We start from the raw sequence: 24,534 nt of genomic DNA, 5'->3' as shown, positions 1-24,534 counted from the left end.
TGATACCATTTCGTATATGCTAAATTTCCTGTTCCCAGAGTGATGCCCGAAATAACTGGTTCATAATTGTTACTCCTGTCCTCTATTACTATTCTTTTTTGTGGTTGCAAGGAAATTCATTAATTCAATAATTGTCCTTTTATTCATTCCATTCTCTCTAAATTAATACAGTTAATTGAATTACGGGCATTCACCGAAAGTTTTATTAAAAATTCAAAGAGAGAAAATTTACTTATTTGCTCCTTTCACCTGAATTGAGAATGCTTTGCCTAAAATATTGCAACTGTAACGAACAATCTATTTTAAAAAATAAGAGATCTTTGCTACATATAAGTTGCATCCCTTGCGGACTGTGTCAAAGCTATAACTATACTATAGCTAGCGAAGCTTACAATAATTTGACATCCTATTTAATTGGGTGGGGACGTAAGATGTTAGTTGATCGGTAATAGCATTTATTTAATTTCACACAAATTGAGATGGACTAAGTGGGTTTTCCTGTTCTGGAGAAACTGCCCACTGTCAAGTGCAATTTAAAAGATTTCATTCAGCGATTGTGAAACAAGTAAAAAAGAATAATTTTGACGACAGTATTAAATATGTTACAACAAAAACGATCCAGAATCCCCAAATATTGTGCTGAGTATGTCTTTGAAAAGCAGGGTAACGTCGGTGACGAGTTCTTTCAGAACTTGGTCGGGATCTCTTATAATAAGGAAGTTCGCCTGCGAAGGAGTTGTTGGATTATCCCTTTACGAGGTAAAATAAAAACATTCATTCGTCATAAATACATTCATTCGTGTATGAGGAAAGAAAATCTTTACTTGGCCATAGACGTTTTTGAAATGAATTTTATTTCGATAAGTCTATTTTGTTTGCTGTTTGTGACTCTATCATCTTTGCCGTCGGCGATGATTCGGTAGATCAAGGTTCTCGATTCTCCAAGTGTATGAACGAAATTTTGTTGCGTAGGAACACCTACGAGATATTAGCACAGTAATTTTCCTGTATTTCATCTTTTAATGTATCCTTCGAATATTTGTATATTATTCTATAGGCTGGTTATTGTTACTGATTATTTAAGTAGACGTTTATCAAAGATTATTTAAGCGCAGCCACTTACAGCCATGTCAGGAAAAAAATGCTCCCGAAACGTTTTATACAAACCTTGCTTGCCAACGACTAGTTTTCAATAAGAAGAAAGATAAATTTAAAATAGTTGAAAAGGGTCCTTAGTCTGTTAGAACCAAAGTAGAACCAATACATTATGGAAAACTGGATTACAGCAATTACTAAGATTAACTACTAAGTTTTACTAAGATTAAAAGATGAAATCGATAGCAGCCAATTTCTGATTGAGAAAAGAAATTCTAGAGAAGATATGGTAGTGAATTTCCAAAATTAGATGAATATATTAATGGTGGAAGCAACAGCATAAAAAGCGAAACGTTAAAGGGAGGATTGAATTTGGATTTTGATAAAAACATTGTTTGACTGCAGCATACCAGTCTTCCCTCACTCATGCGTTTCCTTACTTCAGAAAGTCCTTTTTCCTATCAATATTCATATTTTGGGTATCTATCCCTGAGTCTTTCTCTTGACATCATTCCTTCGAGTTACTTATTACTATGCTCATCAGATTTGAGTCCCCCGACTCCACATTTTATTCCTTAGAACATTACCATTGCTGTAACACATTTGGCGAAAAGGGTTTAATGCTAATGAAATAATAAGAATGTCCACGGACTATTTCGTTTTAGATTTATACAAAACGAGTCCTCGTTTTAAATCTCTTTATTCAATTGAAGAAGGTAAAGAGTAGGTTACATAAACTATGATATTAATTAGCTATTGGCAATAATTTGACCAAAGACAACAGACGCTCCTCTAGCATTTTCATTTAGACAGCTCAAGTCTCGACAAATCATTCGCTTAAAATCAGTTTTCTTATGAAAGTTGATAAGCATTAAGTCGTGGTGCTAAGCTGTAACATTTTTTCTTTAAGTAGTATTGACTTAATTCATTCTAAAAAATAAAATATTCCCTCGGATGAAAATCACACCCCAAAAAAAATCTACCACAAGGTGATTAAAAACTTGAAAATATCCGAGTCATCATATTCTTTAACCATATACAAGTATAATTAATGAAATATACTTGTATATATTTCATTAATTTACTCAATGGAAGAAGACTCAATCAGATTCTCATATGCTTTTATCATATTTCATCCACGTTCTTTATTATTGCATTATTAGTCATCTCTGTCTGTATCAGATTCATTCAGACTCGGATTCTCCTCTCACGTTCAGCGAAAGAATTGAGCAAATTCAATTAATTCTCCAACTGCGTGTCGTTGTTATTTTGTGCGCTGCCTGCACTCGTAACTGTTATCTTACAATTCAATTCACGTCGGAATCGTAAGTAGAAGCATTCTGTGTCTGGGTTTCAATCTTTCTGAGCGGGTAATGCTTCAAGTTTCTCATTATGAACGGTACCTAATCGCAATGAAGTATTTCTTTAATCCATCCTCGCAAATTTCCTCTCACGTCGAGTGAGAGAGAATGCATAATGAAGAGGAGTATTAGAATTTAATTTCATGATGCGGTAGTAAAGCATTGAAATTTCACCCTGCATTATGAATAATGTTTTCTTTGAGTTTTTCAGCATGCCGAATTTTAGTTAAAGTTCTTAATATTAAGGGTATAATTCGTATGGCTCCTGGATGAAATGAAAATAAATAGGAAGGGTGTGAACTGATGAAATAGGACAAGATAATTAGGACTCACCCTCATGCGACTCGTCATGGTACTACGAGGGGGTTTGACAGAGGGAAGTTGGGCACCAATTATGTCATTGTTGCTAAATCGAATGTGTTCTTGTAAGATTGTATTGACGAAAAGGAATTTTATTAAAACTTAGAAGTGCTAAAAATTAAAACTGTAGGAGTGCTATTCTTCAGTTTTTTAGTGATGTTGAATTGTGTTTGCGAGGGGAAAAATTGTATAAATCCGTCATTTCAGGAATGTAGTTTTGTCCCCTATTTGTGGGTGGTCTACTCTACTAAATTAATATGAACTAACAAGCACCATAGTTATCAACCCAAAGGTCGATTTGATAGGTGATGGTAGAACTCATTTAGTACTAAACCCAACGTCGAGTAAAATTCACTCGTCAGGGCAGGGGGTCCTTTCCCTGTATCTTTTATGGCTTCGCAGAAAGATCTGGTACCTGAAAAATCACACAGCCCCGAGGTGTCCCCGGGAATCAGGCCCTCCGTCCAGAATTCCAACGCTCTACCCCTGAACTACCACGTCCCCTAAATTAAAATAGCGTTATAATAATTATATTGGTGCCAAAGGTAAACTTGACAGCCTTGTACTTTTATGAAAGTCTTAAAATTAGGCTCTCCGTGCGTGGATGGACTGGTATCTTAGCGCCTCCAATAACCCCGTCAAATTTACTTCGTTTTCGTAATACCTTTTTTTAAACTCATAAATAGATTATGTTATTTGGACCGTATGCAACTAATTCCTTAATTAAAGTTTTTCACCACGTCATATTATATTATTTATGTTGCCTAACTAATGTGCAATGAAACCTCTCGTCTATTTTTTATTGCTTTATTCAGAATTCCGTCCAATGAAACATTTTCGCGAGGCAGACTCGCCTCTTTCTTATGTTCACCAAGGAACGCAGGGGACAATAGGGACTACTCGGCTGGCTCAGGATTGCTCATTTCAATCCCGTCCGCGTCGCATGAAATATTTGGGTTACTCCTTAATTTTATTTCAGATGTTCATTACTCTGCACTTGTTAAGATTTCTAATCCTAATCCCCGTCCTCATAGCATTTCGAAATATTTTTTCAATTGTGTGTGCGCAATTTCCATTTCCCTGAGTCGTCATTTGATTATATGTTTTGTATTTGTGCTACCTAACATATATGGCATCTTATGGACTTCTATGTTTATAGTTTTCTGTTTAAAAATACAAATGCATAATACTTAATATTATAATACGAGTATGTGTATAATTTTACATATTTCACGTAATTATGAAAAGCAGAGGTTCACTCTTCCTCATGGCTTATCAGATGTTACTTCTGTTTCTTTTAAACTCATGCGACATTGATTACTTTTTGTTTCAGCGCGATAAGAATTCCCTGAGCGAGCAAATCACTTTATAATTAGCCCCACATCCTGTCACTTCATGTCATTTGAGATGTTGTTTGTCATTTGCAAGAAGATTGATTTGGGTGCCCTTTGACGGAATATTAGAGTTCGAATGTAGCAATTACGCGCTAATATGCCAAATGCGGTGAGGCTGATTAATTCTACCAGCCGTTGCCAACCGTTCGGACCTCCAGCATGTAAATTAGAGTTTGGTCCGTCCATCCGTAAGTTCTCCGCCATAGCGCCCGCGTTACCAAAATAAAAATTTGACCCTGAACTGTTGCCGTATTCAATTAGGAAATCGAGTCCGTGGTAAATTCGACGAACCTAGCCTACCATGAAATGCAGCCGCGGATGCGTTGCCAATATTTCCGCTCGAATGGTCTATGAAATTTATTGGAGGATTGCGTCAGGGGTTAATATGAGTATTTGATCACGGGCAAGTTTTGGAAGGATATTGTCTAGTGTCGGAACTCGAAAAACCTCCGCAGTTGCATAGGTGGAACGGTGTCCACTAGCTCACTCTACGCAAGGATGGACAAAATAAAATGAAACCTATTTTCCGCCATTAAATCTCAAAATTTCTCCTTTGTATGCTCACGTATCAACGTTCTTTTCAGGTCAGACAACTTATGCATGCAACTCTGCATCGGACGGTCAACTCGGGTGCGCGGATATAAATCCAGGGGCGAGTTATAAAACTTCCAAAATGTCATTGCCGAGGGGCTTATTATTTTTTCACTCGAAACTGGAGCGGGCACGGCAGAAGGAGTAATGGCGAGATTACGAGTTGTACGGGCGTATGCAGGGAAGCGAGACGTTCGAAGGAATGCATTCTTTCAATTTTTTCCATCTCGGACGTTATTGAATTCGTGCATTGTGTGCCATGCCCTCTCCAGGAATGGCCAGTTCTTTCATTGCGATTTAATGTCTCTAAATTGAGGTCCTAGGGGAGCAAAATGCAATATCAGGCACCTCTCTTTTTTTCTTTGGGACGTTAAATGTCTCTAATATGTAGACTGGAAGCTAGTGAATTTTTTTCTGAGTAAAATATGATTGTTTCAATATTGTGATTCAAATTTTTCGTTATTTTTGCATTGCTTGAATCTCAAAGGAATGATATTTTCGCTATTGCAACAGTTAAGTGTTCACTTGTTGTATCCGGCTAATGTTCTCACGAAGTGGAAGATTTCTTCAAGGAAACCAGAATTAGCTTAATCTAGGGTGCATCTCTTTTACATACCTCAAATGATGGTTTTACCGTATACCGTAGAAGGCTAACCTCGGTTCATCGACGTTACTAGTACGTATACCTCGTTGGTCGCCGTGAGAGTTTATGGTCATTGGGTTTTATGGCACAAACAACGAAATGGGAGGGAGGAAGTTTGTAAATAAGATGAATGCATAGGTATTTGACTAATTTCCTCACTTTTTGCCTTACTGTGGAGTCGTACGAAGGAAAATCAAATATTTGGGTCCGAGTACTTGATAGCATTCGTCTCTAGTTTCGTCATTGTTGGCCGCCGACCTGACCTTACCTTGTGGGCACTTTTTTCTTTCCTTATCATCGCAAGTAAGAATGTATCCTTGATACCTTTGTAATAAGTTTAATATACCGTTGAGCCTTGATGATTATCCAACCTTATTTTCCTTGCGCGTACCGTAAGTTGATTCGTTTGCGAAAGAGGCGGGTGTTTTAAAGTGCACCTTCGATAACAGTAGAATGAGTTATTGGGGAGATGCGTCGACATAGGGAGGGGGAAGAATATGCTATCCTGCAATTTCCGCGCCTCAGATAATCCGATAATCGATTCGGCCTCTTCCTTGCTTTAATCTTTGATTGGAATCGGGGAACCAGACGCAATATCCTCGCAGAGGGATCGGATAGGGCCGCCTTCATGGCAAGGAGGCAAATATCACTTGGATCGGAACGTGTCCTTAACGCAGGAAAGTTATTTGAATCATGCGCTCCAGTGATCCGGTTTTTCCGGCGTGACGTCCGAAAAGCTGTATTATATATTCAGAGTTCGCAAAATTTTCAGATCAATCCTAAAGAACTGTCAACAAGAATTTTCTCTGACATGTCTAAGGGGCTCTTATAATCGAAACCTTTGAACCACACATGGCGATGAAGGAATTCTGCGTTCACGCACTGCTGACGAAATATAACCATTTCATGACGCGCGGGTAGAGATACCGATTTCTCGCTCGAGAACATTTTCTTCAAGCCAACAGGAATATGCTTTTCGACGTATCTTAATCAAATTGAAAACTTCAAAATTTCTCTGGAAACCCTATCTTTTATCGACGTAATAAGTTGTTAAAAATGTATTGTTGTTGTTTTAAATGAAGGAAACCTTTTTAATAATAAGACGATCAAGGCGGATCTTAAACATGTTTTGTATGAAGAACACTAGCTCTGATGAGATTAATTTGATTAATTTGAATTAAGACGACATTCCCTTGGCTGTCAATTCGCCTTTAAAAATAAATACTACTGTTCTTAAAACTTAAAATGAAGATTTTAATGTAATGTATCGGCAGTTTGAGCAATATTTGAAATAGTACTGCACACGTGTGAGCTCTATTTCGATTCAACTCGAAATCTCCCGAAATTTTCTTGTGCCCCTCTCATACACTGTGGATAATTACCAAATCGCCTCAATCGCTTAATTATTATAGCGTTTAGGAATAGGTCGGGAACTAATAATTGCATGTTTAGGTTTTTACGATAGGCATAAAGGAAAGGAAAAGGGGCTATTCATATTTTGGCCATCCTAAACATAGGGCAATAAGATTTAGTTTGATATTTTAAAATATTTTGTATGAGCGGAAGGGACAGTATTCTCATTTTTAGACGGAAAAAATCGAGAACGGAAAATAAATTCAGTCTCTGCGGAATTGAAAATAAGGATAATTAGTCTGCAAACATTGGTCACTCGTGACTTGAATGGTAAAGCATGTAGTGACTCAATGCGGTCGTATCCGGTTTAGTTAAATAAAAAAAAAACAAGATTAATTTTTTTGGTACCAAATAAAATCTTACGTGTCCCTCCTTTCACCTAAAACTGAGTCTTTCCCTTTCAAAATCAATGCCGACTTTAATGGTATCAGTTTTCAAACACTGCTTCTACAAATTAGTGTGTGGGCATACTGTGTGAATCAGGATGGGAAGAGGCAAGGGAAGGGCAGGGCTAAGGGAACGGGCAAGACCACACATTGTATTTTAGAAACATACAAAACGCCTGAGTTTACTCCAGATTCCTAGGGAATTGTGATGATCCGAAGCTCGAAATTGGCAGATTGGACCATCAGCATAAGATGAAAGAGATAAGACAGCATTAGGGACAGGTTCTCGTTCCCCCCTAGGGCGAGACAACTCAATAAAATGTTCAACCTAAGCATCCACTCATTAATTGTTTAAAAAGCTAATGTTAGAGATTTTCTCTAAATCACATGATGTAGATCAGCATGTATGCGTGTTTATGCACGCACATATATAAAAATTGATTTTTCAACAGAGAAACACAAAGACAGGACACTCACATATGTGAGTGTCCTGTCTTAGTGACTTCCATTTATACGGATAAATTCACTCAAAGTTCTGAAAAGTATAAATTTATTCGTAGTTAATAAGAAACTGAAATCAGCTTAATTAAAAAAAATGTTGTCTCAGGCGTAACTTTATGGAATTTGCATAAAATATTTAAATGAAATAATTTACTTTGTAATTCCGCACACTCCATAAGTACTATGTATGTGGAATTACAAAGTCAATTATTTCATTTCATTTCAACAGCTTATTTTTAAATGCTCCGGTGGGTATTGGTATTTATTTTATGCTTAAAACTTAAAGGGACTGCCATATGCCTGAACAAAATATCGTAACAAAGCGGTAATCTCGTAACTTTCTTAAGTAATTTCGTCTGCGGAAATAAGTTACCAACCGCAATACTTACATTAATAACGTTCGATTGTTTATGATCGAAGCTCTTTACGCCCATTTTTTTTACAGGTCTTGGTAATTTATATTTATATTATCATAGTCATATTACGAAAGGAAGGAAATTCTCTTCGTTGGACAGAATCAACCGATCTAGGATATTAAAGATCAAATCGAACATTTAGAGACTCAACTACCCGAAGAAATGGAAATGGTTGCTGTCCCCATTTATATGAATATGTGACAATTTATCGACGTTATTCTTCCAAATTGGTACCAAATGGAAGGAGACTTCAAGAATCAGGGAGTATATATCTCCAAGATATGACAATTTCATGGCGTTGTATTTTTCCAGTACGTGGTCAGTAAAAATAACAGCAGTTTGTCTTTCCATAATTTAGGGTATACAGCGATTAAAGTGAGCCCAAGCGATGCGGGAGAAGTAGATTCTGCGGATATATTTAATTTTAGATCGGCATTAAAAATAAAGATAAGCGTAAAAAACAACAACATTATCCAAACGCTAATTGAAAAATTGTTTCCGCCTTTTATTGTAGTAAACTGTGCGGGAGAAAAAATGTGTTTCTATTGGCCGCGTTCTGATAGTATAATTGCTAAAAAATAATGAAGTTAGGCGATATTAATTATTTATATCATCGTTTGCATATTATGCGGGCCCAAGAAGTTAGTAAAATATCAACTTATCCAACATTAGCTGAAGTTAACAAAGTTAACAGTTTCAGGCTTAACTTTGTGGAATTTCTTCATGATGAGGGTAAAAAATAACGGAAACTTTGCACTTCCACACACTTTTAATGTCCTACGACCATGGTTTCGATGATGCGCAGCATCGAAACCATGGTCGTAGGACATTAAAAGTGTGTGGAAGTGCAAAGTTTCTGTTATTTTTACCCCTATCATTAGCTGATATTAGTTTAATTTGTAAATGGGGTTGTGATAGAAGCTACGTACAAAGTATGCACAAGCAAACCTTCAGTGATGACACTGACTACGAAACTGATATTTTCCGAGATTCGCTTATATCCTTTCAACTTTTATGTAGGGACACAAACCCGAAAATAAGTTGTGTATGTGGAAAACATCGAGATTCTCCGCCACTCTATTTAGCCGGGCAATTTAAACCATATTTCATTTAACATTCAGAATTTATTCATATCGTAAAATAGAGAGGCATAAATAGTTCATGAGTTGTACAACAGATTTCCATACTGGCTCCTCGTCAGAAAAGTGATCTTTGAGGTTAAGTATAATGGTAAAATAGACAAAGATGCTTGTCACGACTTAAGGATACATTTGCAATACCCATTAAAATTACATAAATTTTAGACATATATTTGATATTGTCTTTAGAACACAGTCTCCATCATTTTAATCTTTGCGTTTTTCAAATCGGATTCGGAATTGGTGACATTACAGGTATTTACCTATTAGTTAGAAATATTGGTCAAGGCAACATCATTTTTAGACTTGTGGCTAACTTTCTGGAAAAATTCTCCGCTGTGCAGCGTGCTGAAAGGTGGTAAAAGTATAGGAAATTAGATAATGAGAAGACCAGGAATTAGGAATTTAAGATGCCATTGATGGGATAAAAATCATGATAAGCCTAGAGAAATATTACGCCAAGGAGGTTTTTCAGAAAATTTCCTTTATTTATACTCGTGTATTCCATCGACCTATCCACTGTCGTGTAATATATGGGGTTATAATTAATTCACTCCACAAAATGTGACATCTACAATAATGTTTTGATCAGACCGGATCAACACGTAACTATCAGCGCTAGTTTTTTAAATTGAAGTGAGCGTATTAGGAAATATAAATTATGAATTCAGTGATCTAAATAGAAAGTCGTTTTCTGGATTCACCATGTCAGGCTATCATTAGTGCCTGTATGACAGCATGTGAATAAAAATTGTTTGTCGATCCATGGAAAAGTTAGGACTTAAATAATTCCATTAATTTCGAGTTTATTTGGATAGAAAAAGTTGCTCATGCTGTGATAAATGATTACCGGTCGTATTATAATTTTTAATTTGGGAAAGTGTAAACATCGTAACGTTGATTTCACTGAAAATAACAGCCCATACTTCCTCGGAAAAGATTGAAAAATCTCAAATTATTATGCTTCAGATGAAATTCGTTAGTCCTGCTAACTCACGAAAACCTCAGCATTGAGGAGCAAAATTCGTCGGAAGTTGAATTTCATTAAAGCACTCGTTAACTTATTCGGATGAGACAAACATTCCGTCGGGGCGGAGTAAGTTCAAGTTTTGGAGCAAAACTTATCATCAGAGGACTAGTTCATTAGAATCTCAACGATCGCCAGCCGCACAGGGTGGCTTATTTTGAAATCGAATGAGCTCCGAGTTTGACTGGTAATACAACCGCCTTTGAAATGGCATCGGGTCCTGCCGAGTCCACCTTTCATCGGCCTCGATCCCTACCGAGAATGTTATGTACACAGAAGGCACCTTTGCGGCCAGCCTCAGCTTCCTTCACAATGTGTTACGACCCGCAAGCTGTGGTTACATTTTCGAGACCTTACCGGAATGCAGTTTGAGGATCATAGGGCGCAGGGCGGACGTTACCATTATCGTGGACCTAAATATAATGCGTTCCACATCTTCGCCCTTCCATTAAGTGGAAAGGAAATCGGCGGCAGAAAAGCTTGAACGTTCAAGCAATTTGTTTCATGGTGAAATCTTTAATTTACCACTTGAGAAAGCTTCTCTAAGTTCCCAGAATCATAAGTACTTGTTTAAATATTTGTGATAATCTGAGTTATTAAATACTGGGTATCCGTTTTTTTGATTTATGTAAATAGTGTAATTTGATTTTTAGCATGTACCTAAATAACATTATCAACAATAAAAAACGCCATGACATCGGAAAGTCTTTCTTTCTATTAGGTGCAGATAATGTTGCTTTGAAATGTGGTGATTTTACGTGGTTGTGTACTTTTTGGCCCAATGAGAACAAGTGCAGTTGGAGTGAGTTAATTCGAGTGTAAGTTGGTTTTTATGAAACAATTTTATACTTGTTGCTCTATATTTCGCACAGATTAACGACTCACCCAAAGCCGGTACGCTATTTCTGCATGTGAAAAGAAATTACTTCTTATCTGACACAATCCAAAAGATGTGACTTTTTATAATGACTTTAAACGATGTTTTTATTACCCGCAGTGTTTCTTAAAATTTGTATGGAGGTATTCTTTTAATTTTTGTTTCATTGTAAGTACTTTATTTCTGGGAGTTAAAAAAATTGTACTTGCATGTCTTCTAATGGGGCGTGTGCAGTAAGCTACGTTATATTTCATTGGATTCCGGAAATATTCAATGCAAATGTGTAGGGGCTTTCGTCAAGAGCCGCACGTAATCCAGTCAGCAGCGATACACAACCTTATCAGCTGGGATTTTGTACAATTACTTTTATGTATTTGATCTTACTCTTTCAGTGAATTTGTTTCACGAAAATTGTAAAAATGTTCTCAAATGGTCCTACCAAACTTTTTCTCCCATTGCAATATTAATGTAAATACGTATTCCAACTCGCAAATTATTTGCGTCTCGCATATATCCGGGGTTCAAAGTAGTTGATGTTTAAAAAAAATATCACCGGATTCATATGGAGAATGTTTGTATTGATTTCGTCCGTTTAGGAAATAATACGGATGCCATATTTTACTGGATTGGCTGGAAACTGGAAGTTCGTCGACAAAATTTTGCTAATTTTGATAACTTCTTCCGAACAAAATAAAGGAAACATTCTTTTTCCATCGTAGCAAATGGCGGACGGTGGTTATTTTGCTTGTTTGGATTATCTTGGGGGTACTATCTGTGTTGTGTTAGTCAAGGCACATAAGGCATGTGGAATAGCTCATCTACGGTCCAAAATTTCAGAGTCTTCCGTTATAATCCATTTTAATTCATCATTGCAAAATCTTGGGCCTCCGATTAATCTAGCCAAGAGGACCAATATGCCATAACGCGCCTCCGGGTATTATTTATCGACTACCTACACGGGATGAATAAGTGTATCTGAGGTTATTCATGGAGTTATTAGCATCATTAAACCGCATGATTGGCCCTTAAATCCCTAATCTACACCCCGCGCACATGGTCCCGAGTATCAATTTGGCTCCGAGGGCAGAATGAGTTTGACGTCCCTTGACGAACAAGATCTCCGAAAGGGGGCGCTAAGGGTACGGGAGGGAAGGGAAAGCTGGGTGTGATAGGACGTTCTGGAATAAGCGGGTAGGGTTCTTAAGAGGGAAAGGGGAAGAGAAGTGGAAGAGGGTCTCGTCGTCTGTTTCGGGAGGATTTTGAACATAGGGGTCGTTCAGGAGTGGGGGCGGGAATCTTCAGACTCACACAAAACTGTCTCTCTCCCCTCTCTCCCTCCATCCGCCCCAAAACGTGCGTGCGTATTGATCCATTCCGCTTAACGCAGACTGGAATCACCCTTCTACCCCACACCATCCCTACAGGTTAGATTCCAGACGGGGACCCCCGTTGTCTCGATTTCATGGTAAGTGGAGCCCTTTATCCGTCTGTCCATACGTGCAATCTCCTTCATTTCCTCTTCTCTATGCAGCCCTCTTGTCCTGACCTCCAAGTCCTCCTCCCTTTTCCTGTTGATGAAACATGTAGCCTCATTCAAAATTAGGACCCGGAGACAACGAGTGGTTTCAAATCTACGACTGGTTGATTATTTTTTTTCATGAACTCATTTTTAGTTTGAAGTTGCTGGTATTCTTTAGCCAAACGATCCTTCCAAATTTGTCTAATTTAAACTTCGAAATGTTACTACAAGAAACTTTTTTTCCATTGAATTGAAAAGATTACAACCAGTCGGTTATCTGCGTGCAGTTTGAATATATAAACACTTCATGGCATTTTTTGTACTTTCTCATATTTTTAGTTAGTTTTATGGTCAAAATAACGGCCAAAATACTACGAAGTGGATTTTTGGCTTTAATAAATTATGGTATAAAATTACACCATGCTACACAGCAAATTTTAGGTTTATTAATTCTGTCTCAGGCATCGATTACCTGAGAAAATAAGTGATCACATCCCGTCTCATCCTGGCAGATTTCACGCTCACGGTGATTTACTAAGTGAATAGCTAATCAGGGTAACGCGACCATTCATAGACCTATGAAGATTAACCGATGTCGCTAGCCAATCAACCAGGTCCTCCCAATAACGGTCTGATTGGACGGTACTAAAATTTTAATGATCTCCAAAAATGTATTAGGAAAGCTTAAGATCTCATAAAGTTTGTACGAATTAATCATCAAATGAATAATTTATAACTTGTGAAATCAATTATTTGTAAAATCTCTCATTGAATTTGGCTCATTTAATATCACATTTTAAAAACTTTCATATTAAAAAACTATGTATATATATAATTATGTCTACATTAACATATATACATACGTGTATGTGTATTCGTATATATATGTGTGTGTACATATGTATGTATGTGTGTATATATATGTGTATATATATACATACATATATATATATATATATATATATATATATATATATATATATATATATGTCTGTATGTATTTTCTGATAGCCCTTTCCCAATGGAAAAAAGCCATAGCCCAGAACTTTTGAATTAAATTTCGAAATATGAATTTAAATTGGAGCCAAAGAGTTTTTTAACTACAGCTGTACTGAAATGTTGCATTTAAATATCTCCTAACATCAAGTGTGGAGAAATACGCCCAGATTCACAAAAATTACAATTATACAGGTATACCCTTTATTGAGTGATTTGAACAAATAGTTATATAAATCTTGTATTATTGCCATGAAAAGTTTTTTCCAAACAATTACATCACCATTCGGCTGTCCACATCTACCTTCATATTTCGTCCTGTTTTCATTATTATTCATTCTATTTTTCCTTTTGTGAATTTCTACACTTCTCACCGCTTTCCCGTCCTCTGTCTCCAGTGAAGTCTATCTTTTCAGCCTCCAACATTCAAACCCCTTGCTGCCATTGACTCAGTTGCGCCAGCCATCCACTAAGTCTCGTCTTCTCCTTTCACGTGGATCCATTCTACAATTACTTTGGCAAACATTTCCCTTCCATCCTCTTGACATGACAGAACCACACCCAACTGCCCTCTCTGAGCGCTCTCCAAAATATCACCGTCCATTTTCTGTCTTTCGTTTATATCACTACCCCTGCTGTTGTCATACTAGCTTTAAATCATCATTTAAATGGAAGCTTTATGCAGCTTTCGAGGTGGCGATTACAAACCTAATTTCCTTCATCGCAGACATCTTCAAATCTCTGTAAGGCTTAATTGCAGGGAAGTCCATGATGTGTCGCGTCGAAAAGATAAAATACTTTGTCAATACAAAATGAAGAGATTAATAGATAAAATATTTGAATACTAAATAATTTCATAGGTGGTACGCCTAATGAAGATTGAAAATATTCTTTGTACATCGTGGAATACAGGTTGTAAGCTGAAAGATTCGCCATGATAGGAATCGATACCTGTAATTCTTCGCTACTCTTGTTCTAATAAATTTTTACGCCATGGGTCAAACTTTGGGTAAATCAAGGAAATTATATATCACTGCCATATCCATGCTTCATTACCTCCTCTGAAATTAAAATAATACATTTATGAGCTGAGCATAAACTGGTGTTAATATACTACTGGTTAGTAATATAAATGTACTTAATATCAGTCAATCAATCTTCCAGTATACCAACTTAGGCAGTTATGAGCGAAAGACGGACGCAAGTATATTTTTGCCAACTCCATTCACATTTATTTTAGATATTTTAGTACCTTGCAAGCCACTGATAGCGTGTATGGAAGGGATGAATACACGCCAGACTAAATTTTAGCCGAACATGACCACTACCGCGGTTGGATAATGTTATTCTGATCCCTTATCGTTCGTGGAAAAAATAACAGCTTAAGTTTATCTGTTCTACATTTAATCTCTCTAACTTTAATGACACGATCTCACCTACTGCAGTAAGATGTGAGTGCTAATGTATTTTCCACATAATTGCTAAACAGACATCCAATTTATATAAGAGATTTAATCTGTAATTTAACCCTCGCTCCGTTAAACAGATCGACAATATTTTCATATTATAGATATTTGATTAAGTGCTAAATCATGCCATTAATTATTCTGCCTATAGACGTAATATTTCTAACAACCCTTTTGCATTATTTGTTTACCGGGAAAAATTATTTAAAGCAGCAAAAAATGTGCCAACCATAACAGTCATACAAAATTTTGCTTTGATTTGCTATGCGCATGCGGGAGTACGAAATTATGCCACGTTCGAGGGCATCAAGCGGCATTAATTCACGTCATAAATGGATCGTGGTGTAATAATATCAATTACTCATTTGGAGATTTTAATACCACCAGGAAAATTGTTCGGTAGGGATCACATGGCCACCTTCAAATATAATCGTAAACTATCCAGATTCCGTGGCAATTTACAAGTACCAAGTTGAGCTAAGACATGGGATCTCAGATGAGTCATGAGCTGCGAAATTTAAATTTTTACTATTTAATCTAATTGTCCAACGACGAAAGAATTTTATTCTTAAATATAGTCCGTTATAACCCAATCGTGGCGTAATTGCATAGCTAATTCCATCGAAGTGAAATCCAATTAGGATAATTTTCACTTGGGAATGAAAGAAATAAAGTTAGCTGAAAAGATAAGCGTGAGCGTAACCCTTAAAAAGTTTGGAACCCAAAGGTCATAAAAATACAAATCGTAACGAATCGCCGAAGAAGTTTACAATAGCATAATTGTCAAGAAAATTAACCTGTGAATGGAAAAGTCTGTTTCCTACGGCAAGTGAAATGAAAGTTCGACGTGAGGTGTCACGTATAATTAAAGCCTCAAGTGCCATATTCTCAAATGGAGAAAGTTTGTTTAATTCTTCTGGACGGTTACAATCTTGATTGCGTATGTATTTACGTAATCCACAAAACCTTTGGCGGCCATTTTAAAGTTCCCTTCGAAATTGTTTTCATCGCTAGAAGCAACTTAATGTTACTTTCTCGGGGAAGCCGTCTAGCGAAATCTTGACTCATTTTTATTTAATCACGTAATTAAACTTTCCTCGGACGTAGATAAAATGCAAATAAAATTGTTTTACGTTGTGCTAGGTAAAATGCGGGGATATTTTCGGATATAAAATCGCCGTATGCGCTGTCAGTAGACGAGGAAATAAAAACATCTTCAGTAAGGGTGGGCGATACGAAAAAGAAATAAGTTCGCTCCGTTATAACATAAACATTAGGCCAATTAGGAGGGTGGGAAAAATTATTTTCCTAGTTCTAAGGCAAAAGAGTGATTGCATCACCATCAAGTATGCGACCAGTTTCGCGAGTGAATTCAATTTGATAGAAACAAAGTATTATTTTATGCGGTATAATTTCAAAGCTATTGATCATTTCATAATCGTCGTTATTTTTTATCTCATGCAAATCATTTGATATCTTTTGTGCCTGTTAGTCAGTTTTATAAAAGAAAGATGATCCTCGAAAAACCCATGAAGAGCTCGTGTTTGAGCCGAGACGCAAGGCAGGGACCGTTGGTAATGATTAATGATGCTGTTATAATTAAGTTGCTTCGTTCTTCCTCTCGGTTCTCGTCAGTTTTAGTGGAGTTGAAAGTGAGACGAGAAGCCAGAATCTCCAGGTGGCGCACTTCGACTGAAGAAGTCTCACCGGATGAAATATTGAGGAGGATATTGAAAATCTATATTTCGCGCTTTGATGAACACGAAAAATATAGCGCGCCATATGAAATCGAAATTTTGCGATATCTGTTAGTGTTTGATCTCTCCCCGAGTCTAATTCCCTGTTTAATGAGCCGGTTGAACTGATGAGGCAGGAAAAAAAATGAATTCTATTTCATACGAAGTCATCGAGAATATCTTTTCGAGCGAAAGAAATTTGTCTCCAATCATGACAGAATTCATCTCTCCGTTGCAGAACCCGCCAAACCTGGGAACGAGTTTTTTGGAGAATATTCTCACAATTTCCGAGTAATATTTTAAGGAGAGAAATCAAGATGAGATATTCCCCTGGAGGATGGCGAATTTATGAAGGGAAATTGCCACATTCCAAGGTTCGGTAAGGTCACTTGAGACAATATGACTTGTGAGGAGTCTGAAATCTATTTTATTTCCACTATGATTAGTCCAATGTTTTGTCATAATAATTTTTCATTGGTGAGGATATCAGCTTTGTAAATGTCGACAGTAATTTTCTAAAATGTTCCTGGTCGACGTAATTGACGTTACGAAATGAAATCTCTTGATATCCAAGCTCATAATTGGCCATAATCTTGGCTTTTGTCAGGTGGGTAAATGTTCGTTGTAAGCTCTGTGGCATATTTTTTTAGATAATCTTTTCTATGAATTTGCATTCCGGATTGTTGAACGAGGATCGCATTGATATACTTTTTAATCTGATCAAGACACGTATTTCACGATATTGCGTGCCCTTTTTATGTTTAAAAATTGCCGATTTCCGATACAGTATAGTAAAAAATTCAACCCTTAAAAATCTTTAAACTATTTCCTCTTCATTAAAATATATAATTCGGTAGGTGGTTTTCAGAGGAAGATGGACAGGTTTCACGTGTTCGGCCTTCAACTCTCCATTTCTGTTTTGAAATAACTATCTACTTCTAAAAAATGAGCATTTTTTAGGTTTAGTGGCATTCCTCTGTTCTTGGAAATGCAAAGGATGTCGCATATAAGTCCGAAATAGTTGAAAGGAAATTTCTGCAAAATTCTTTGGATTGATTTAAATATATAGACCCTCACGTCAGGAAATGGGTAGCCATTTTCCCATGGACAGACAAGATCGTGATTAGAGAGGGTAACTTTTGTTAGTTGTAAATTTAAACGTTCCATGCTAGTATAAAAAAACAAATTCTCAAAAGTTCAGGTATGAGTAAGAAAGAACGCTAATGAGATTTCATGATATTTATTCAGGGAATTCTCTCACTTACTTGCGCTCAGTAGCTGGCTGGATGTGCTCGAGTAAAGGTAATCTCCTTACCTGAAAATGAAATAAAACTGTTTTTAGCTAGTAATGTTTTCTCATGTTACCCAGCGCACTCGAATTATACTTATTTTTGTGAAAGATAGGTAGTGGTTACATGTTAAATTGAATTTATTTATACGATAGCCTTCGTTTGAGTCACGGAAACTGCCGGAGGTAGTGAATGGAATGAGTGACACAAAAAAATGCGAACGCAAAATTGATCTTCTCGTTTTGGACCTTTATGAATGGATGTATGCATTTTTATGTACTTATATACACTGCATTAATTCTGGGATGTATTTTTTATACCCTTTGACGAATGCCTTGTCATGGATTACTGGAGTCATAGGTAGATAACGGGTGTATGGTTGAATGAATGCTTCCTTGTATAGGTATACCATGTTATCGATTTAGCTGTTGATTTATGTATTCCAATCAAGAGGACGTCAATGATAATTCATCAACGAACCTGCTTGCTCTAAATAAGCATCACCGTCATTCTTCTTCGCAAAAAAAACTCGCACTTGAATGTCGGGAATGGCATGCGAGGGGCAAAGTCGCTACTATACTCTATCCGCATGCTCATGGTCTCGATGGGACTTAAATAAACCTGAAGAAAAAATGCTGTCAAAGAAATTAATTTCAAAATTGAATCTACGAGCTGACCTTCTTCATTTAATTATTGAAACTCACAATTGGCCCATCACTCTAATGGCCTTGATGCCCAAAGCACACAGAGCTCAAGTCGGAATGACCTGTAATATTGGTTTTCATCTAACCGTACTATGGATTACGTTTTAAATGATCTCAAGCAGTTCAGGGGCTAGTAATAACCCCGCTTAATAAGTGAGCTGCGAGGAAGGTTTTACTCGATGCAACGGGTTAAAACGTCGATTGCATGAACATTTTCCGGGATGCATAAGAGAAAGATGGAGCTAGAAGGATCGGGGTGAATGGGACGGGAGGGAAAAGCCACAAGAGATTGGACGGGAGGAACGGTAATTGGAGACGGACTTAATTTACCAAACGGTTTATTAAAAAATAAATAAACTGCTCGAGATGGGAGGTAAATTACAGGTTGCGTCGCTTCCTCGATTGCCCCTTCCTCCGTCTTATTCCCTTTTCTTTCTTTCAGCGGGTAGTTAACATTCCCCCTGAGCAAATTTTAACCCGTAGGTAGAGTGGAGCGGGCTGTGGGAGCCCAAGGAACACGCCAAGCCAATCTGTCGAAAGCATCTCCTTAACCTCTCTCTCCTCCCAACTGTCTTCCCCCGCTTCCCCACCTCCGCCCATTTGCCGGAGCGATTGTGTATCCCATTGTCTAAAATCGGCCGGCCAAGATGGCTTAGTGTGTGTGTGTGTGTTTAAGAAGGAAGAAACGGGAGGGTGGGAGCGGTGTTGCCAAACGTTCGAGAATCAATGATGAGTACATGAAATTACTGAGTCGAGCGTGCTTAGGATGTTACTGAGCTGGGCGTTCCTAAAATTTTTTTTAACATTTCTGGATGCCCATTACTTCAATGTCCATTACTCTAGTTAAGGTTACCTCTAAACGCTGGGAATCCTGCAAAATGTCCCATTGGCCTGTATACTGCTTTCCGTGAGGGTTGGCACATGTTACGAAGGGAAAATGTTCCTTTAAGAGCGCTTTAAAAATGCCATAGGTTTTTTCATTGGGTCAAGGCACGTTAGCTGGGATAGGTCATTGGAATAGTAAATAGTATTTAATCTACAATTGAGACATAGGCAAGAGATTAAATTTTATTGAGTAGATTTTTTTATGTGCATTCATTTGCTTAAAACAATGTATTTTACCTTTTTACGGTGATCGAATACGTTCGTTCGCGCGAATCACCACAATCAGTTCGTCTTTCACGTCTGTCTTAGATAATTTTTATTCTGCATTTAAGTCTTCCAGAAAAGACGGCATTTAACACCAGGCGGGGTACCCGCGGGGTCTTAGGTTCTCATGTTTCGTTTACGAGTGTAACAACATTGAATTTTTCGGCGCATTTCGTTTGCGACACACGTTGAGCCCGCAGTGCACAATCTACCTACCAGATATAAATAGTAATGCATGTATGTTCGTTCGCAGGTTTCCGCGGCGATGAGTAGGTGAGCAAATATGAAGACGTTCCCTGATTGGCCAAGAAATTTCCCGGTATTGGCGCCGGATTTTCCCTATGTAAGACGGGGCAACAAGCTTCTTTTCATCCTTGACCTGAGGACGCCAGCAGGATAGCTGGCGAAACTGTTGTGCATTTAAATGACATACGCGGACGCAGCCCGAAAAATGTGGAAATCACAGTAATGCATGTATGTTTAAGTGCACAGTTTTTGTCGATATAAAGCATTCATTGCCTTTAAAAAAATTCTGTTTCTGACGTATCTGTGATGAACTGATTATTAAGTGATTACTCTTAAAACTTGCCCCGAGATTTATTAAGTCGATAAGAGGCTTCACTAAATTCAGGCATTACATTCGGAACGAATTGAAATTGGGTTTACTTATTGCACATTTACATACATTTGATAAGAACTGCGCACATATTAGAGATATAAATATTCAAATCTTGCACGACATGAAACTTTAGAAGTAGTTAAGTCAAGTCAAGGTAATGGTGTAATTTTCAGCAACTAGGAGGTTAATTAAGAAAATTTTCTCTACATATATGTTTTCGAGGAAAAAGGAGTTCATTGTTGCCAAATTTTGTACCTCACACTCCTTTGCTCAGAGAGCAAATCAGTGTTTATGGTAGGAATGCGACAACAATGGACGCCATTTTATTCGATACTATACGAACGAAAAGTTTCGTAATAGAGGCCTCAGAGGAGAAAGGAAGAGGCAAGGGTAGAATGAGGTGCTTGAGAAGAGGATAAGAGGTTGGTGAGAGAGAGTAAATAAAGGAGTGAGAAAATGGAAGAATGGACGAGATAGGGGCTCTAGTGCCGGAGTTGAAAAACTGAGACCTTTCTTGTCCACGCTCCATCGTTCATTACGTGTTAAACTCTTAAAATAGCTATCATATTTATTATACTTTTTTACTATATTTTTCGTTGTGGTAAATTAAGTCAAGAAACGCTGAATTTTAGCACCTTGAAAAGTATATGTGCCCAGTTTGTGATTGACTACCCCAAAGCCTACGAGACGGATATTTCTCTTCAATGAAGTATGTCGCTAAGTGCAGCCACTAAGAAATTCTTTACGCCATTGATTTGTGAAAGAATTTGTAGTAATACATCCCCTTTTTGTCCACAATCGACGGTAGAAACTTGTCAGGATTGCGACGGGAAAGCACCAAACCAGCCTCTGAATCGACCACACGATTGGGATTGAACGCGGCACACATCTTGCCGAGATCATTTTCACACCTAATTTTTCGTGCGAAATTGAAAAATATCTGCTTTTTGATATGCCTGTAGTATCGACTATTTAGCGAAATTTGATTCATCGATCACTCAAAACCCTATCGTGGATTTTGCCAATCGTTTCTTAGGAAGTCACATCCACTGGACGCCCGAGACAATGTTCATCATTTGTGGATGTACAACCACATTTGAACTAATATACACGCTTGTAAACAGTCGTAAACAAAGAAGCAGATGTGCTATTAACTTCATCCGACTCGACTTTGATCTCTTTCAGTGGTGAGCCTTTTAAATAACAGTGTTTAATCACCGCCCAAAACTCATTTTTTTTCCATTTTGCTAAATAAACAAAAGTTTTTTTTTGCTTCAACGGACCATGAAAATGAAACCACGTGATGTATATCTGAAAATTTAACAGCAGTCTTGTGAGAGAAGGCTCACTAAAAGCGAACCTTTTTCGTTACTACGAGTGCAATATCTTGGATTTTCTAGTTTATTAATGAAATACCCACGTATCATGGTGTAAAGGAGATAGCTTCAGGCGTCACTTTGTGGAAACGATACATATTGCAAAGGAACCACTTGGTTTTTCCACATAAAATTTTATGTGGAAAAATTTTATGTGGAAAAACCAAGTGGTTCCTTTGCAATATCATGGTGTAGTTCTAAGATTTGGTCGAACTACAAGCGTACAAGCGAAAGTACCAAATCTACCAACGCTTGTTGCTTTAATAGAGAACCTCGACAAATTCTTCAACGATTGGAAGTTTTTAGCCGCGAGAAATATGTTTTAAAGATTACGGCAGCAGTTGTTGTTAATCAACCAATGGTAAGCTTGGTTTCCAATTGTTCATGTAGCGGCGGTAGTGATGGAAGAGATGCGTAGGCATGTAGATTACATTAGTTACGTCCGTGGGTAAGGCGTAACATATAATGCCTTCGAAAACAAACGTGTTTCGAAAAGTAGATGTAAAAATGTTAGGTAAATAACAGCAATAATGTGGCTTTTAATGTAATAATAAGTCAAACAGTTTCTGGGGTGGCTTGGTGGAAAATCTTCAAATTGAAATTGAAGAATAAACAATTTGGCTTTTCACTTAGAACATTCTATGTGGAAAAGTCAAGTTGTTTATTTTTGAATTTCAGTAATAACAAGTATTAAATTTTCATATTAACATTGAATTTCGCCTAATGATGAGTATTTTCAGGTAGTAGCCTCTTACTAGCAATTGTTCTTGGACCCGAAGTTGATCAACGAAGGCATTCCTTGATTCCAGTGATAGAAATGCCAGCGTATATAAAGTTTTTAATCGTGAAATTTTCTAAATATTTTGTAAAAAATAAAAATTAATGGCTACGTTTATTAAATATGTAGCTTTAAGTGTTGTGACTACTATTTTCTAGATATTTAGGTAATTTTGTCGTACCGCGTTACCATGGTACGATGTCTGACTGGACTGGAAATATAATATTAGACAATTTTTGGCGACGATATTCGACGAAAGAAAATTAGACATAGGAAAAATCGACTGCGCTCATTGGGTCGCCTCGGAAGCATCAGTGTCTACTTGGTAACCGTCAACCTACACTTTAGAATGGCCTCCTTGGTCCATGTGCCTTTATTTTTTAATAGTGCTTGTTGTTTCTAAATCTCTTAAGGTTGATTCGAAACAGCCCGACATTATGTGTTGTTCATTATATTATTGCTATTATTTCTTTTTGCGTTTTATGACCTTTAATGGGTAGAATAACTTGAATTTATGTGTTTTATACCATTATTATACCATTCGTGATCTACGTTCACGGAAGCCGTGTATGATTATTATCATCGACAGGTAAATTTTCCAACAAAAGCAAAATTTGCCCTCCACTCATTGATATCGGTCAATCTCCTATCTTCATAGTTTTTCTCACAACATCTTTCATTTTTCTCACGAGTCCTATCCGTGTTATAGCTAACTATTCGGACCCATGCAGTCCATTTTTCTCTCAGCGACCGTTTTAATCAAGCCATATCCCTAAAATATCTCAGATAAGCTTCTCTCTTCGTCTTCTCACAAATTACATTAGACTTCCTCCTACTCCCACGCTCTCAATAGAGCTTCTCCGTTGGGTATCCCATCCATCCGTGTCATCTCCTTCATTTTCCTCTTGTTGGCACCACCTTTTCATTCCGTCTCACTCCTTCCTCTACTCTAATCATGTGTCCATCAGCTCCATAAAACACCATGCTTCAGTACTATGTTTTAATGACGCGTGTCCTTATTTCCAGGCCGAGACTGCTGTTTGTTACTGACTTTGGAACAAGATATACCTCAGATGATACCTAGTGGTTGAAGTTCAGTAGGGAATACCATCCGTCTGGATAATCTATGAAGGTAGCGTAATCAGGTTTCTTGATTGCACTTCTCTTTTCGAACCCCTTTCCAATGACGCAGAAACGAATGAAAATACTTGTGTGACGATCCTGTTAATGCTTGGGTAGGTATCGCAAAAATGTCGATTTATCCGCTATATGGATATGATTGCATAGTAATTACAGTTTTCTTTATTTAATCAAAATTCATCAAGTTGGAAGGAAGGAACCGTGTTAGCTATGAATACGTACAGGGCCAATCACTATCACATCCTTCTCCTCCCGGATTGGTTTTCTGTTCGCTGAGGTTAGTTTTCCAAGTGAGTGATCCCGTCGGGATTCGTTCGGTGGAAATCCAGGATTTGACTTTCAATTTCGCCAATGTATTTTTTCATCTACTCGGCACTTGATTGGGGGACCGAATAAGCCATTTTGTTTCTTCCACCTTACGAAAAATACGGTTTGACTGTTAATGTCATGTAGGAATACATCTTTCACCATCTGTAAGGCTAGGAGTATACGTAATCGGGCCGAAACACGATTCCTTTCGCTTCTAACTCCAGGGGAATCGTAAGTGGATGCTCCCCGG

Source organism: Hetaerina americana, unplaced genomic scaffold (assembly GCF_022747635.1).
Source record: "Hetaerina americana unplaced genomic scaffold, ioHetAmer1.1.p SCAF_35, whole genome shotgun sequence".
NCBI classification, from domain to species: domain Eukaryota; kingdom Metazoa; phylum Arthropoda; class Insecta; order Odonata; family Calopterygidae; genus Hetaerina; species Hetaerina americana.
The sequence above is the reverse complement of the archived record's forward strand: the minus strand, read 5'-3'. Positions refer to the sequence as shown.